This window comes from Vicugna pacos, chromosome 35 (assembly GCF_048564905.1).
Source record: "Vicugna pacos chromosome 35, VicPac4, whole genome shotgun sequence".
NCBI lineage: Eukaryota > Metazoa > Chordata > Mammalia > Artiodactyla > Camelidae > Vicugna > Vicugna pacos.
In genome coordinates this window covers 35,483,247-35,502,139 of record NC_133021.1, presented here as the reverse complement: position 1 = coordinate 35,502,139, position 18,893 = coordinate 35,483,247, and the positions used below count along the sequence as shown (strand labels likewise).

The 18,893-nt window shown below is 48.3% G+C and overlaps 1 protein-coding gene across 7 annotated transcripts in view; it reads right to left on the bottom strand.

Annotated features, from left to right (window-relative positions):
- Positions 1 to 18,893, bottom strand: part of DIP2C (disco interacting protein 2 homolog C) — a 246,481-nt gene that overhangs the window by 171,858 nt on the left and 55,730 nt on the right. For 2 of the 7 annotated variants that reach the window (XM_072955133.1, XM_072955134.1), the window contains exon 1: positions 213 to 318. The exons of 4 other annotated variants lie outside the window; for them this stretch is intronic. The gene's annotated coding sequence lies outside the window, so the exon portion shown is untranslated. Of the gene's footprint in view, positions 1 to 212; positions 320 to 18,893 lie in introns of those variants that run through there. One more of the 7 variants, XM_072955131.1, reaches the window with a different exon arrangement.

The window sequence follows — 18,893 nt, the reverse complement described above, 5'->3', positions numbered from 1 at the left end:
CCCCCCACACCTGCTCCTCCTCACACCCCACACCCCAAGCCCCTAGAGCCCCGCCCACCCCGCGACATACCAGAGCGCCCCCCAGAACCCCGTACACTGGCACTCCCCCACACACACCTGCTCCCCCTCACACCCCACACTCTCCACCCCCGAGCCCCACACACGGCGGAGACAGAGGCGGCAGGCGGGAAGCCGCGTGCGTGCGTGCTCACCGGGACGAAGGCCCAGACGACGCCGACTCTCAGGCACCGTCAGGCCGGAGGGCAGATGCCGGCCCACGCGCGCCGAGGCAGCCCTGGCGAGGGAACTGCCGATGGGTCTCCTCAGCGGCCACTGGGTCTGCGGCCCTCAGCCCGCCTCGTCCCTCCCGGGCCAGAGGCTGGGCGCGCGAACCCCAGCCGACGGACGTGGTCCCGCAGACGCCCACCGCCCTGAGGAAAGCGGCGGGCCTCCCCACGCGGGGCTCTAGTGCGCGGGCCTTGTTCTTTCACCTCCGGAGAGACCGGAAGGCTCGTCACACGTCCTTTCACGGTGGTTAGGACCCTACTTTCTCTCACAGTAACCCCGCGGTGTTGCAAACCCGGGGGACGCAATCCCGCCAGTTCATCGAGCAGCGGCCAGGGCGCACGCTCCGTGGGGCGGGGGTAGGGGTGGGGCAGTGCGCGTGAGACCTAGAGCGCATGCTCAGCGGGGCGGGGGTAGGGGCGGTGCACGTGAGACCTAGAGCGCATGCTCAGGGGGCGGGGGGAGGGGCGGTGCACGTGCGGCCCAGCGGGCATGCTCCAGATAAATGCACGTCAGAGGCAGGGGCTTGCTGGGAATAGTGGGAACAGGTGTGAGGGAGGCTTAGGTGGGGAGGGTATTGGGAACACGTGCGAGGTGGGTGGTCAGCTGCAGGCAATCAGGCCCGTGGAGTCCAGCTCACATGAGGAAAGGCCTCAGGCAGTATGGATATTGAGGACTGAATGTGTCCCCCAAATTCAGATGTTGAATCCTAACTTCTAAGGTACTAGGTATTAGATGGTAGGGCCTTGGGAGGTGATGCAGTCATGAGGGTGGAGCCCCCTGATGGGATTAGTGCCCTGATAAAAAGAGACCCCCACAGAGCTCCCTCCATGTATCAAGATGCAGAAATGCCATCTGTGAACCAAGAAGTGGGTCCTACTCAAACAGAGAATTTGCTGGTGCCTTGAACCTGGACTTCCAGCCTCCAGAACCCTGAGAAACCAACCTCTGTTACACCCCCAGTCTGTGGTGGTGTTATAGCAGCCCAAATAGACTGAGAAAATAGCCTGAAAGGGGAAGGATGAGAATAAAAATTCTTATGGCTTCAGACAAAACCAGAATTTGGGCAAAGACTGACAAGACCAACCTACAAATTTCCAATCTACATGTAGACAGAACTAAATATAGCACATATGCAGAAAATGACAGGTAACCTGTCACCTCAGAAATGATCCTGAAGAACCAAACATAGATCAGGTTCAGCATCCCAAAGTCTCTCAGGCACTTTTATTTTCAATAATCCTTGAGTGCATAATTCTATAAAACCAAGAATCACAGCCTTACTAGCTCCACAGACCAGAGATTCAGCATAAGGTGATGCACACCCTAAAATTCTGATCATAGGTTAAAGCAGAGGCAGTGAAAATCAAGTGCAGTCCACAGGGATGCACAAAGACTGAGTAAACTAGATACTTCTAAACCAGCAACACCCTAACTTCCGCTGGGCTTACACAATGACTTTCCAAGGCACAACTAGAAGAATGCCATTCAAACCTGAGGGGTAATTACAAATAGTAAATGCAAGGCCAGTGATAACACTTGTGGCCCTTAGAGAGAACTTGATCTACACCTAAGTACACTAATCGCCATACAAAAATGTAGGGGAGAAGGGCTCTTGTTTCTTTGCTTTGCATTAAACATTCCTAACTGCCACATGAAGGGGAAAACAACTTGCTCAACCAGGAAACAAAGCTCTTTAAGAGACCCAGAAAGCCCCAGGGAGACAATACCCTCAAAGAAGGGTTATGAAATAAAAAGCAAAACAAAACAAAACATTGATACCACGATAGAAATGGCCCCACCACTTGAGAAAGGCTAGTGTTTCTACTACAACTACAAGAGTAAAATAGGCCCGAGGTCCAGCACAGCACCCTAACCCTATGTGGGGTCTTTCTTCAATTTTTTTCTAAGTTTCTACCTAATTAATTCTCAGAATGTCTCTGGGAGAGAAAAGAATTCAATTGTATTGCACTTCTTTTAACAAGTACAGAAAATGAATGTACAGAGGTAAATTTCCACAAAGAGGTTAAAGATAGGGGTCAAGTACAGTACTGTATTGTTACAACTGTGAACTTTCTTCCAAATTCATCTAAACTGGCATGAGATTAGAGTGCAAGAATGTATTACACCTATGAAAGTAAGTCATGTCCAAAATGGCGAACTCTTTACCCAGAACCTGCACAGCCAGAGCTCTGAAAGCCTGTATTGGAAGCTGCCGGTGTGACCAGCACTACAATGATCTGCTCAGGGTCATGCCCCAGCCACTTGAAGAACCCAACCACATGAGAGAGGCTCAGGACGGACTAGCTCTCCAGTGAAGTATGTTCTGTCGTCATCTGTATCCAGGCAAACTTCCAACACCTACGTGATCTCAACTGCTCATCACAAACTCATCCACTTGTGCTGAACCGGCCAGGCTATGGGCTAATGTTTGCAACTCATACACTTGTGTGGTTCTAAAAAAATTTTGGAACAAGAACCCCCAAGATCAGTTTCTGTTTACATAATATTTAGTAAACAAATTTTCACAAGTAAAATTTTTGCTGTGAAACATGAATTTTCAGGAGCCCTGATGAAATACAAAATGCATGCAAATCCACAGAAAACTTGTATTTAGCTTGGTTCCACATTCCAGCCACTCCAGTTCCCAGGAACGTGTAGGTCTCAAAATAATAATAAGGTCCCATACACTAATAGTAAGCCTTTGGTCCCATTTCACAAACCATAAAACACTGCCTTGAAGCAGAAAAAATCCACACCCCCGGGGGCTGGAGGATGGTTAAGAGCATGAATTCTAAAGCCAGACTGCCCAGATCTGCCTCCCTGCTAACTTGAGACAAGTGACCTTAAACTCTCTCAACTCTAATTTCCTCACTAGTACAACGTGGATGATGACAGTACCTCCCTCCTGGAGTAACGGGGGATAAAATGCTGTCAGCGTGGAACTCACCGGGGAATGCACAGTAAGAGTGCCAGCCATGTGATTAAGTACACAAAATCCACATCAAGGATTTACCAAAAAACAAACAAAAGACTTACCCTTCTATAAAGATCACTGCTCTTACTCACCTTTGAGGTATTTAAACAACAAACACTGTTGAGTAGGCATGTGCAAAGGATTTGGTCTGTGACTCTCCAACTTCTCAGGAGAACCCCCCTCATCAAGCCTTCTCCACGTGACCCCTCCAGTCTCCAACCCTAGCCATGCAAGATGATGATGGACTAAGGGCTAGGGCTGCATGTCCAGGATTCAAATTACACATATTAAGTCAGGGAAATTAGTGCTGCTCAAACCTCACTGTGCAGGTGACTCACCAATGATCTTGTCAAATGAAGATTCTGTCTTCATGGGTCAAGAGCAAGATCTGAGGAACTGCATTTCCAACAAGCTTGCCTAATGCTGCTTTGGGGTGAGGATGGGGGCTTGAGTGAAAACATCACAGGAACTAAAACTAAATTCAGGGTTGGGGAAATGGGTTGCCTGAGCTCAGGCTCCCAGACCCTCTCCTCAGAGAAATCTATGCCTAGACCCCCTCAGGAAAGATCCTACATACAGAAACTGCCCTACAGGTAAGGTCCCCCGGGAGGCAGATCCAGACACACAGGTTTCATGACCCCAAATCCTGGCCACTGCAAAGGAGGAGGCCAAGGCACTGACAATCTTGAGCAGACAGGTGTGTCTGTCGTTAATACCCCCAAGCTGCTGGTCGGAAGCCTTCTCATTAAAAAAAAGACCAGTGCCTACCAGTCCCTCCAAAGCCACAGGCTCACATGCAGCCCGAGGCTGAGGCTCCCACCCACATCACTGACAAGAGCCCCTCCCAGCTACAAAGCTGTGTTTGCATCACACTCCAGAGCGTGGGGCCAGCTGCATGCCCCTAGACTGCCCAGTTCACAGTCCCACTATTTGTTTTCGGCTTTTCTTTCAATTCAACACATCAAAACATAAGAATAAAATTCAACACAAAGTTATACTAAGGAAATCAATTTTTTCAGAAAGTAATTTAGGATAAATTTTCCTGGAATTCTGCTGTTTCTGTTTAGAATGATTTTTTTTAATTTGTGTTTTAAAATTAGCTTTTATTATGCTGTCTTTCCAATCTACTAAGACTCCAGAAGAAAAATAAAATAAAATCATTACGAAATCCAATTCCATTTTAGGTCAAGTCAGAAATATGTTTCCTGAACATTATAAAACCCTGATAAAAGAAACTGAAGACAAATAAGTGGACAGATATTTCATGTTAATGTATCAGAAGTAATATTGGTAAAATGTTCATACTACCCAAAGTCATCTATTTAATGCAATTACTATCAAAATTCTAATGCACTTTTCATAGATGTTGAAAAAATAATCTCACAAAACCACAGAAGACCCCAAATAGCCAAAGTAATCCTGAGAAGGAAGAACAAAGCTGGAAGCATCCTGCTTCCTAATTTGAAGCTATATTACAAACTTCTAGTAATCAAAACAGTATGTTTTTTGGCATAAACTCAGACGATTGACAAATGGAACAGAACTGAGAGCCCAGAAATATACTGAGGCATCAACTAATATTTGACAAAGCAGCCAAGAACACTCAATGGGGAAAAGATAGTCTCTTCAACAAATGGTGCTGCAAAAGCTGGAAATCTACACACATAAAAATGAAACTAGACCCCATCTTGCCCCACTCACAAAAATGAACTCAAACAGCTAAAAGACTTAAATGTAAGAACTGCAACTATAAAACACTTAGAAGAAAACACGGGAAAAGCTCCTTGATGTTGGTCTTGGCAACAAATTTTTGGATAAGACACCAAAAGCACAAGCAACAAAAGCAAAAACAAACAAACAGGACTGTATCAAATAAAAAGCTTCTGCACAACAAAGGGAGCAGTCAGCAAAATGAAAAGGTAACCTATGGAATGGGAGAAGACATTTGCAAACCATCTATCTGGTAAGGGGCTAACATCCAAAATATGTAAGGAACTCATACAACTCAATAGCAAAAATAAATAAATAATCCAACTAAAAGTTGGGCAAAGGACTTGAACAGACATTTTCCTAAAAAGACATACAGATGGCCAACAAATACATGAAAAGTTGCTCAACATCACTAATCATCAGGGAAATGCAAATTAAACCCACAATGAGACATCACCTCACACTTGTTAGATGCCTATCAGTAAAAAAAAAAAAAGTGTTGACAAGGATGTGGAGAAAAGAGAACCCTTATGCACTGCTGGTGCAAATGTAAATTGGTGGAGCCACTATGAAGATTCCTTGAAAAAGCTAAAAATACAACTACAATATGATCCAGAAATTCCACTTCTAGGTATTTAACTGAAAAAAATGAAATCACTTTCTCAAAGAGATATCTGTACCCCCGTGTTCATTACTGCATTATTTACAATCACTGAGACGTGGAAATAACCTAAATGTTCACTGAGAGCTGAACAGATACAGAAGATGTGGTGTATATACACAATGAAATGTTACTTAGTCATAGCAAAAAAGGAAATCCTGTCTTTTGCAACAACATAGATGAAAACTTTCACTTATGCTAAGTGAAATAAGCCAACAGAGAAAGACAAATACTGGATAGTCTCACTTAGATATGCAGTTTAAAAAGGCAAACCTCATAGAAATAGAGTAGAACGATGACTGCCAGAGGCAGCCACTGATCTGTTCTCCATTCCTATGGTTTTGTCTTTCCCCAGAGCATCACGTGGTGGCACTATACAGAAAGCATTGTTTTGAGACTGGCTACATTTACTCGCCCGGTGCCACCATGGGGGGGTCATCCAGGCTGCCATGTGCATCAATAACTTGCTTGTTTTTACTGCTGAGCAGTATTCCGTGGTATCGATGTGCCACAGTTTATCTAGTCATCTTTTAGGGGAAAGTAAATAGAGCTGCTATAAACATTCAAGTACAGGTTTTTGTTGATCATCAGTTTTCACTTTTCTAGGGTAAGTATCCGGGACTGGGGACTGCTGGGTCAAGTGTTAAGGGCATGTCTTCTTTTCTAAGAAACTGCCAAGCTGATTTCCAGAGTGGCTGCACCATTCCACACCCGCCAGCAATGCACAAGCGTTCCGGTGGCCCCCACCTCCCCAGCACTTGGTGTTGTCACTGTTACCTTATGCCACTCAAGTGGGCATCTCATCATGGTTGTAATCTGCATCTCAGTAGGACTAGTCACACTGATATATCATGTCATACTTATTTGCCAACCTGATATCCTTTGCAATGAAGCATCTGTTCAGGTCTTCCGTCCACTTAAATTGTTTGTTTTCTTAGTATTGAATTTGGGGAGTCCTTTATATATTCTGGATATAAGTCCTTTGTAGAATATGTGATTTGTAAATATTTTCTCCCCATGTGTAGTTTGTGTCTGCATTTTCCTTAACTATCTTTTGCAGAGCAGTTTTTTCATTTTGATGAACTCCACTTATGTTTTTTTTTATGAATCATAATATCATGTCTAAGAACTCTTTGGCTAACCTAAGGTAAGAGTTTCTGAAAGTTTCAGAGTTTTACATTTAGAGCTCTGATCCATTGCGTTAACTTTTGTATAAGGTGTGTTTCTGTTTTACTCATCTGGATGCTTGATGCTTCCATCACCATCTGTTGAAAAGACTGTACGTTTTTCACTGAACCACTTTTGCACCTTGTCAAAAATCAACGGCCATCTTTATGTGCTTCTATTTATGCACTCTTCTGTCTATTGACCTATGTTGATCCTGAGCAAATTATAACTTACTACTTACTTTAGTAACTGTTTCTTTGTGGAAAAAAATTTGTCTGGAAGCAAAAACAAACCAGTGATACTTTGTATGATGTTATTCTTCTTGTAAGGAAGGTATGAGGCAGCGCAGCCCCAAGACAGATCAATGCTTTAACAGCTCCCAGGCAAGTATACATATAAAACTTGAACATGTCTAAGGGGAGAGCAATTGTTTTCAAAATAGCTTCCAAAGGCTATCAGTGTGACACCAATTTCTCCATAAAAACTCCAACAATTTAACAACAGAACAACATTCATAAAGAACTACTGAATATACTTTAATTAAACTTATAACACAAATGCATCCTCAGGTTAAGATGGTTGGATCAACACTGACCAGACAGTAAGTGCCTTCAAGGTGCAGCACAAACAGGTGAAAAACTGGGGCTAGTTTCCAGCAGGGAGACCCCACACAAGGATCTAATCTGCTGGAAAGGCAGACACTTTAAGCGGCAGATCATGAGAATGATGCTATGACCACAGTGAGATGGGCTAAGCTTAGGACAAGACTGGTGGCCCAGGGCCTGCACATGGAGGCTTCAGACCAGATGGCTCTAGCGTCCATTAACGAGGGGGCCCCATGCTGGGACCAGAGCAAAAAGGTACGTAATTGTTGGGGGGAAGCATAGCATTAGTGCACGGTGCAAAGCAAGCATCTAAATATCACAGTGCCTCGTGGGCCACACTGACCCAACAGACAGGTTCCTGCAGACACCCAGGCTCAGTTATGCAGCCCTGGAAAGGCTGGAATTACTAACTCCCACACTGAGCGGCCTCTCCCGGGGACAACCCTCAGGGGACTCAAGGCCCCACAGCTCCTTTCCCCCAAGAGGTGCTGTGAAGAACTTGGATGCCGACTCCCTCTCGTGGCATATGCCCCCTTCAACCCAGTTCACCATAAACAACACACGCTCCAGCTTTGATTCATTCAGCTCTAGGTTAAAGAAGACAACCCACGCTCTGACCAGCGAAGAGAAGGGTCCACTGCAGCCTGTAAACAAACACAGAGAAGAAAGACGCTACTGTCTAGTCTATGAGGCACACAGCCCCTGCGAGTTAGATGGGTTTTATCTTCCATTTCTTTGCCTTCAGAGTACTAGAAATCAAACTAAAAATAGAAGGAGAAGGAACCTGGAAACTCGACAAAACAAATGAGAATCAAATATCTGGCAGCAGTCATCTTGATGAAGTATTTATTAGAGGGGGAACATTCCTACCTTAAGGCAGAAATATACACACATCAGCACACACCAGCTAACATGATCAAAATGTTAGTTTGCTGAATCCTCTTCACTGCACCACCACAAACTAGCACAGAATGAAATGCTGACCATACGGTGCAAAACCCCACAGGACGGCCGCGTTTGGTAACAAACACACAGAAGGTATATATTCAAAGTGCTGTCCCTTTTGAAAGGGCCCAACAGAAAATTCTCCTTTCATTCCAATGAATTAATGGCATGGCACCAAACATTTCTGGAATGTTCTTTATGCAACTTTTCCTTCCATCTAAAGTGGCCTAACAAAATTCACAAAATTCTTTGAGCTGGGAAAGACTTCAGAGATCTCCTTATTTAACCATAAATCCTCTCTGCTCAGGTAGGAGGTAAAATAAATGATTCCCAAGCCAATGGTCTTTTGACATGTTGTACCTTGTGTCTAATAATGGTACATCCTCATCTATGAAGGGTTAAATTTTGTAAGTAGTCCAGGGTGAGAGAGAACTCTTTCTGGAATTAAACACCAGGTATGAATACAAATTAACGTCCCTGGCTTTCCATTTATGGTGGATAAACTAGGCAAAAGGAATGACAGATGGGAGGAAACTGACTCCTGTGACTCAAGAATCTGACTCCTCTGGGAAACTGGACTTAAAAAGGGAGCAAACTTTGGGTGTCATGGGAGGGGCCGGAGCTCGGCCAGCACTGCTCGTCTCCCCAGGGCTGGAAGCACAGACCTGGTGCCCGAGAGACCAGCTGCAGCAGTGGGCTCCTCGTCACCCCTTGGACCCTAGGGGAGGGGAGGTGGTGTAAAACCAGTGCCTTCCTGTTCCTCCTGCTCATCCTCATCTGTACAGCAGCCCCCCCCCAAAACTCCCTGGTTCCCAGGAGCAAAGGCAGCTGCCTTCGGTGCCCCGGCCCTCGCAGGTCCTATTCTGGGGGCTCAGTAAACAGCAAGAGCTCCCTGCTCGCTGCCCCTCAGGCCACGCCCACTTCCGAGATCATCTGCAGGCATCTGAGGAGGGTCAGCCTACACGCAGAACCTGGGCAGCCAGAAGAAAACATCCTCTCCTCCAGCTGGATCCACCTGGACCTGCAGCCATTCTCCCTGCTTCACTACCTGCTAACTACACCTCAGTCACAGAATTCCTGCTCTGTCTTCAAAGGGACCCACAAAAACCATCTACAAATGGTATGACTCAAGCTGAAAAAAGTGTCCATTTGAATCTTTCACTGGTAAAGATCAACACTGCAACAGGGACTCCATGCACATCACCATGAAAAATGAAATAATTAGTTTACCACCGATGATGCGGGTGCCTTTCCATTTTTTTTTAAATTGAAGTATAGTTGATTTACAGTGCAGTGTTAGTTTCCAGTGTCCATCATAGTGATTCAATTTATATGTTTTTGTGTGTGTATATATATATACACACATATATACACATACATATACACACACACACATACATATGTATTCTCTTTCATTATAGGTTATTACAAGCTATTGCATATAATTCCCTGTGCTCTACAGTAGGGCCTTTTGGTTTTGCTTTTCCATTCTTGGTATAATTTGTAAGCTGACAGCAGCCGCCTGCAACCATCCAGCCCTTGCTCAGAATCCAAACTTCAAGAGTGATCGATCATTACTAGCAGTTGGTAAAGGCTTCCCCTCAGCCCTGAGACACACCCTCCTGGGCCACGTGTAGAATTCCAGCAGGAGACACCGAATGACCAGGACGCACAGAGACAAAATGGCACCAGTTACAGGAATGAGAACCATCTTACGAAGTATCAGCCAATAAACAATGTTTGCCACGAAAACTGATAATAGTAAATATATTTTTTAAATTTAATTGAATTTGTCCCATGATTTGCAAATGACACAGGAGACATCATAAAAATAGGCCTATTGATGATTATGTAAGTCTTTAAACGCCCTTGAACTATTTCTGTCCCTTCATATTTTTATACCAAATACGCCTAAGGTTAGAGAAGTATAAATAATATCCCTGACAACAGCTGGGATGTCACAAGGACAGAACTTACACCCATAGGGACTGACTGACCCCAGTTTCCCTCCTTTCTCTGTATGAAGACACGGAAGGAACTGTGAGCGAGGCCTGAGTGTGCACCTGCCCAGTGTCCCCGAGGGTCCCTGCTGATTCCCTACACACGCCCTGCAGGGCAAGGATGCCCCTCCTTCAGCCTCACCCTGCAGCTCCAGAGAGCCAATGTCACCCCACGGGCCACAGCAGGCCTCCTCCCCGGACCCCTCTGCACCCACGGTCAAGGCAAGGCTGGAAGAAGCTGACCTAACAGGCAGTCACCCCCAAGGAAAACTCCACGTGTCCTTCCAGACAAGGGGCCAAGGCTGCCCGGTGAATCAGCTCAGGGGTAGTGTTTTGTTTCTACATGAAAACAAGACAGTGGTGTTTGAGCAGCACTGACTCAGGGATGCCCCAGGTGGTCTCCCATCTCGCCCCGACAAGGGCAGCTGGAGCAGGGTCCCTGCCTCCCAAGATGCCAAGAGACCCTAAATTGAGCATAAGCCTTTGGTTCAGGCCTTAAATCAATGAGCATCACAATACGGACTTTCTCTTCCTTGATACAAAGGGCCACCCTGCAAAGCACACGCACGATTATGACACGCATTTCCCCTGGATGATGATCAAATCCTGTCAGGCACCATGGGGACACAGTCAGCGGAACCTGGGTTCCTCGTCCCCTCCTGCCCCCGCCCCTGCTGTGCCTGGAACCGCCCGCACCCCCGCATCCTGATCCTCTGCTCTGGTCTCACAGGCTCCTTCCTCAAACTCAAAGGGGCTTGTGTTTCACTTTCTTAAGTGTGAGAATACCCAGGGGAGAATCTTCACTGCTATCCAAACGTGACAGCACGTAAACCGAGCAACGTGCCTGCAGTCAGGCAGGGAGTGGCTGCAGGCATCCTTGGCATGGCTAGTGGGTTTGCAGTTTATCTCAAACTGTCACTGGCAAAACACCAGCCCAGGGATGTCTGCCTTTCTCTCAGGGCAGGCCTCCCCCATGGGCACTTTGCAACGCCTTCAAAGTTTCTGCATCAGAGGCAAGCATGATCCCATGTCCCTGCTTCTTAAAACAAAGTGACAAGGCCCTGTGAAACCAGGACCCCAGAAATGAAGTAACTGAAGGAAGGACAAGCCAGCCCAAATCAGGCTCCACAGAGCACTGCCTCTCCTGGTAATAAACTGGGTTCAGAGAGCAGAAGCTGACTTCTCCCCGTGGCAGGGCTAACCCTGGCTCTGGGATTCCAGCAGAAGTGACGCTTCACTGAAATGGTTAGAATTAGCAGCCACGCACACAGAACAGGCAAGGACTTACCAAGACACCCTGTCTGAACATAATACGTGGCAAAAGCAGAAGTTAAAGCAATTCATGGAAGGATCAGCTTACTCGAGAGGGAGCCCCCCAGTATCTACGAGATCCTCGAAACCAGTCTCCTGGCCAGCTCCTGGGCTCACGAGGAACGTCCCACACCATAGGACAGCAAGACCAGGATGGCAGAAGAGGGACAAAGCCACGTCAAGGCAGTCTCACCACCCTCTTCAGAGCTGGAGGGAGGACCGCACACCAGCTGACCGCCAATGGCTGCTCACCAGCAGGTCACCCAGGGCCACACAGAAGTGCCATCCTGAAAGGGCTGAACGGACCTCCAGGTCATGTAATCCAGCTGCCTCATTTGACAACCGCGGGCCCATGAAACCCAAAGTCCAGCGTGAAGACCTCTAACCTACATGCCCTACCTCCTCCCTACCCACCTCCCACAGTGTGCATGAACACTGAAGAAATATGAATGCCATGAACTTCCAAACAACACATTTAGATTCCAAGCATAAGATGCAAGCTAAAAACGTAAAGATAAATGGTAAGAAACTTTGGGAATTAACCTAAAGACTGTTCACTGAATACCCAAAGGCAAACGTCATCTTCTAAAAGGAGATCAGATGAATTCAGCCTCAACTATTTCTGAAATTTCACTGAGTATCTGGTGGGATCTACTTCCTTCTTCTCTTTTAACACGATTAACCCAACAACTAGTTATTTTATTTCAAGGAAAAGGCTAAAATCATTTTTAAAGGCCCTACCACAAAACACTTATTGTTCATCTGTTGTATAATAAAAGGGGTATTCAGCTTCAAGTGTCTACAACACAGGTTTTGTTAAACAGCGTTTGTGTGAACAGACACGAGAACATGAAGAGACCCTTGGCCAGAGCTCTCAGAACCCGCAGAACACGTTTCAGCAGCAAGAGGAAAAGACACTACAGTGCGGGTCACCTGGAGATTCCTTGTCCTCATTGAGAAAAAGCCAAGTAAATGCCCTGTGTTCACCAGAAAACAAGGGAACGTATCCCTCAGAAGAGCCGTGGTTTCTGCTTCTCTCTCATCGCCACCGACCAACAAAAGTCTGCAGGTAATCCCAACGCGTTCAGCCTGTGACGCCCCAGAAATTAGGCTGAAGACTTTACCAACTTGGAGATGTTGTTTCTACAATCCAGGCGTGGGCTCTGATAGAAGAAAACACCTTTCATTACTGTGAGTGAGGACGCTAACCCCTTCCAGAATTTTCTTTAGGGGGTAAAACCATAGTTTGTGGCAGTTAATCGCACCCTTAAAACTTCACCGTCACTGCAGAAACTGGGCAGAGACGCACGCCCAAGTTCTCCTCTCAGAGACCAGCCTCTTCTTAGGGCTCAGATGTGAGTATGGTGGTTGTCTGGTTTTTGAGATGAGAAGAAGGGACATTTTCAAAGCATAATCAAACATCTTTTTCATGCAAAAACAACACTTGTAAATGGACAGTGCTACAAACTTGCCTCACACAGGTCAGCCCCAAAGCCAAACCCGCAGAGGCAGCGGTACAAGCCCCGCTCAGGGCGCTGCGAGAGTCCACGTGCGCCTGCGCTCCCCAGGCTCCGATGGACGGGCAGATCCAGCCTGTGACCCACTCCCAGCGGCAAAGGGGTGTGGACCCCTGCTCTCAGAGGAATGTTTTGAGACACAGCCCGCCGTGGTGACGTAGGACCAGAGGAGGGAGGCGGAACTGAGAGGGGGCCATTTCATCACATGCAGTGACCTGAGGGCAAGAGAAGCAGCGAGCTGGCAGCCAATCTGGAGACCTTCTGTGTGTGAGCAGGGCTGGCAGCTCTGAAGACCACTTCCAAACCCAAGTGTCCACAACGCCTACACCTGCTGGTCTCAGACTCCACTGACCCCAACATCCAGGAGGAAGGGCTGGACTAGGAAAACAACATTCTCCGAGGGCAGAGGTGGAGGGAGCAGTTTCAGTACAGAGCAGGCAGTCCCAGGGGAGACGGACCAGAGCCAAGTGCCTGCCAGGGAGCCTGAGGCTGACCAAGGGAGGAGAACGTGCTCGTGGGGGCAGGCGGCCAGAAATCCCTGAAACCCACCCCTCTGGCGTCACCCGGGAACTGAAGGTCTTGGTAACCCCGGGGCTTGGTCGTGTCACTTCTACCTAGTGCTTTTGGTCCTTGGCAAACGCAGCTCAGAGGACCCAGGGTGTTGGGTTCAGAGCCAACACTCCAGGTAGCTGCACTTCGAGTATCTGAATAATGAGCAGAATGTCGCAACTTGATGGCACGGCAGGAATATTCAACACTGAAGGGTTTTAGGCAGGAGTCAGGGTCGGGTGGCTTTCAGGGACCTCACTTCTGCCCAGCACGTGGAGGTGACAAGACGCTGTCACAACAGTCCTATGCAGGGACGATGGACAGGATCTGGTCCACCTCCCGGGACACGTGTGATGAGGGCCAGGCAGCAGCTGAGACTGACGGGGCTTCTCGAAGTACTGGGCGGACGCCACTGCTATTCCAAGAGGTGGAGAGGCGCGAGGAGCAGGCGGGAGCATCTCGTGTCCCGGCTCAGATGTGAGCTGAGACCCTGGGTTCCAGCCTCACTGTGCCATGTGACCCCTCCACCCCAGACTCGCACAGTCCCCAGGGCCACGTGGCTGCTGCTCCCAAGCAGAATTTTACTCTTTATTTAAATTTCACTAACTTGCATTTGAATGGTCATGCTGGCTGGTGGACTGCCGGTCCCACTTGGCCTACCCTCCCAAGGCCAGTTTCTCTCCTATCAATGGGTGAAGGGCACCAGCCCCCGTGTCCAGAGGATCAAGAAGGTACAGTGGGCTAGCAGTTGGAGACAAGCACGTGCCTGTGCTGCTCTGGGCCCCACATTGCTGTGCTTCCATGAGCCGGGCTGGGGGTCGGGCAGTGCCCCCCTCCACGGCTCTCAGTGCCTCCTCTCCCTCCCCTCTCTCATATGGCCAAGGACACACTCCTCTCCAGGACTCAGGAGATCTGCCCCCTTTACCCAAGACCTGCCATGATGGAAGAGAGTTTTCAGGGTCACAGGACAACAGCCATGAAAACAGGGAAAGTTCCCAAACTGCTGTCCCTGAAGTGCTGCACCCTGAGGAGCAGCTGACGTGACGGGAGGTCACCTGAGGCAGGTGGAGCAGACCACAGGCCAGGCTTCCTTCTCAGCCACCCAGAGGAGGTGCCTGTGCTGCGGACTGAATGCTGTGTCCCCTAAAATCCACATGTGGAAGCCCCAGCCCCAGTGTGATGGAGTCAGGAGGCGGGGCCTCTGGGAAGCAATGAGGTCATGAGGGTGGAGCCCCACGATCGGATCAGTGCCCTTGTAAGAGGAGGCCAGAGAGCCGACTTCAGTCTGTCTGTCTTGGTCTGTCTGTCCCTCCCTCCTCACCATGTGAGGACACCACGCGCAGGCGGCTACCCATGGACCAGGAGAGCCCTCACCAGAACTGACCACACCAGGGCCCTGACCTCCAGAACAATGAGAAATGCCTGCTGTGTGGGGTACTTTGTTATGGCAGCTGAGCTGTGACGCCTGGAGGGCCCTGTGAGTGGGGAGGCCCCTGATCCCAGTGACGCCTCCTCCCCGGCTGGCCACGGCACCGCCACACCAGGAGCCCCAGCTGACCACAGACTCCTCCTGGGTCCTCTTCCTCCTTCTCCGACGACACTCTCCTGGGAGCAGGGAGGTTACTTCTTAGGCAGGTTCTGTCATAATCTCCCTTCTTCCATTCTCTCCAGCCCCAGAGAAGTGCTGCTAACAAGATAAAACAGCTGGAGGCCTGGCAATGGCTCAGGGCGGAGACACCCCGCACCTGGGGCCGCTCACACCTGCAAGGGCTGAGCTACACAGCCTGGTCTTGTGACTACTCAGCAAAGCCTGGAGGATAAAAACCAGTGCGGACGGGCAGACGCCAACCGGCACACAGGAAAGCGATTCCCCAGACCGAGTCTGGATCGGATCCCTCCCTATAGCAAAGGTGGGTAACGACTGTGAACTTCGGTTCTCCAAGGCTCATTAAAAGGTCTCCCAGGTGTGACCTTCCTGTATGACAAACAGCATCTCAGGCAGCAGCTTTACCAAAACGCAGGCACGATTCAGATTAACATGTGAGGCTGGGCTCTGTGGGAAGCATTTGCAACCTCTCATGTGCCCCCAAATGAAGTTACCACTTTGCTTTACTTCATGTGCCTGAAAAGAAAAGAAAACAAAACGGCTGGCTTTTTTCAGCCAATCACCTACTTTATGCTTACATATTTTAAATTATAACAGTTGATTGTTTCCCAGACAAACGCTACACAAATATAACTGATATCATTATTACCACTCCAAATATTCAGTCCATTTCCAGATAATCAGGCAACAATAAAAAATAAAGCTATATTAAGGTTTACAACACTCAAGAATAATTTAAAAATACACTCATGCTTCAAAAATCACTATTCCTATTTTAGATGCCAAAATGCATATGAGAGAAGTAGAAACACTCTTGATTTTTAAAAAAACTTACATGGAGATGACCACTTTTTTTTTAAATTTTAAGAACCAACTGCTTTTAGAACTACAACAGCTTATGGTTCCAGACCAACGCTGAGGATTGGCCCACTCCGTGTCTCTTCCATGTGAAGCTGGAAAACTAGAAATACGCTTTCCAGACACAAGGGTTCCCCATGGGCTCAAACACGTCCGAACGCAGTGGGCAGAGGAGTCCCTCCTGCCCACTCTGGCTGGTCTCCGCTGAAGCCACATGTCACGTGGAAAACAAATGTGAGCTTGGAAAGGAGAGACTTTATTTGAAGCCTTACTGCAGCGGGGAGAGGACACTCCTGCCACCGGGGGACAGAACACTGTGACCCCAAGGCCTGTCGGCTTCTGGGGAGGAGGGAAGGAGTCAGCAGGGCCGGGAAGGAGGCATGTGGGGGTGAGACAGAAGGAGGTGGGTCAGACACGGGTCAGGGGTGTCACCAAGGCCAGCCTGCTCCAGGGGGACCATGAGGAGGGGCCGCACGGCCGGGGCAAGGACCTGGGGAAGGAGAGGAGCTAACATCCTGCTCCCTCCCACCAGTCAGTGCAGATCATCGCAACTTCCCCTGAGGCACAGACGTGACTGGGAGGGCCTCACGGGCCTGTGCCGGGTTCCCCGGGGCAGCAGGGCCTCGTCCAGCTCTCACGGAAAGGGGGTCCCCTGTGGTGAGTGAAGGGGGTAGGGGGACCCTCAGTCATCCTGCCTTGCGGACTCAGGGTGCAGGAGGGGCACACATCCCGACAGCCCTGGGTCCCAGGCCTCCCGCTGAAGTTCCCGGAGGGTTCTGCATGAACCCCGCCCGTGACTCTCCACACTTGCCCTCACAGCACACAGAGGCGGCCGCGGTTCGGCCACACACACACACACACACACACACACCAGCCCCGACGCTGCCACAGAAACATCACCCCACTGGTGGCCCCTCGACGGGCCACAGGGCTTCCCGGACTCCCCACGGGGTGCTCGCAGAATTCCCTGGAAGGCGGAGGAGTGTGGGTGGTGCTCTGGAGACTTCCTCAGCCCACTTGCCACCCCACGGTGACAGCGGTGGTGGCGAAACCCACCAGGCAGGCTATGGGCGTTCACAGTGCTGACGTGAGGGTGGTTTACTCAGGAGCAACCAGCCGGGGCTCGCCCTGCCCCCTACATAACGAAGCAACAGCAAGCAAAACAGACCTGCCCCAGGGTGCCCCACACACCAGTCTGCTTGGGAAATGCTTCATGTTCACACTCTAAGCTCCGCCATGTCAATTAATGTATGAAATCTATGCAAACGTCATTTGTTACAAAGCACATAAAATCACAAAAGAAGAACACGCGGCAAAGGATGCAATGTTACTGCTCCAAACAGTAAAGTGGGGGAATTCTGTGTCTCAAACCTCAAACATGGATTAATGCTGATCTAGGACTTTCTTCTATGTCTGAGATTACTTTAATTCCTTATCCTCACAAGCAATGCATAATAATTCCCCAGAGAGATGTGAGCAAGTGTTTCCAACACAATATACATTATTAACAAGGCCAGACTATGTGACTGTAATGTCATTTTTTTAAAAGGCCCAAATAACAGATCCAAAGAAGACATACTACTTCTGTCTAATTTTCTCTTCCACCACAGTTTATAAATACCTATCATCTCCTAGAAACACTTCTCACTATAATTTAAGGCATTTGAAAGGCTGATACAACGTGGTCATTTCTAAAAGCTCAGAGACAATGAACAGAAACGCTGTATTAATTTCCTACTCCTGCTGCTGTAATAAGTTTACAAATTTAGTGGCTTCAGACACCACAAATTTATCTCCTACAGTTCTGGAGGTTAGAAGTCTCCCTGGGTGAAGGTGAGGCAGGGCTGCCTACTGAGGCTCCAGGGAGAGTCTGTCCCTCATTCTTTCCCAGCTCCTGGAGGTATCACACCACCCTGACCCCTGCCCCCAGCACATCCCCTTCTTTGACGTGGACCCTCCTCCTCCCTCCAGTAAGAACCCTTGTGATGACTCAGTTCCACCCACATAACCCAGATCACCTCCCCATGTTGAGATCCTTAATTTAGTCACATCTGCAAGGTCCCCTCTGCCACGGAAGGTGATATATTCTCACCAGTTCTGGGAATCAGGACATGGACATCTTGGGGGGGGCATTATCCTGCCAATCACAAATGCTGACAAGTAAAAATTACTTATAGAATGTCTGTGATTAATTTTCTACTTAACTTTCAAATTTAAGACCCAAATATTACATCACATGACAACCACATTAATCATTAACCAGTCACAGGATGTCAACCAACATGACTTAAAAAAAATCCACCAACCTATAAGTACTGAGGGCCCAGTGTATTTCCAGAGCTACGTGGTGTAACAGAGAAAATGTGGGCGCACGCACACACACACACACCCACACCCACAGGCACGCACGTAGACCCAGACACACACACAATCGCATTCCCCTAACAATCCCAGCATTCACAACAGAAAACCAACCCTTGTGTCATGGGCCTAACTCCCCTATCATCGGGCTCTGCTGTCAGAGTCACATCCACAAAGCGATGTTGCGTCACAAGAGGAAACAGTAAGGACACGTCCAGCTGTTCTGACTCACTGTTCTAAATTTAACATAGAGCAGCTAAAAATATCAAAAGACAAATAATGATTAGAACAAATTTAACAGCCTCCCCCTAACTTCAGGTTTCTATTCAAGCACTTGAGCT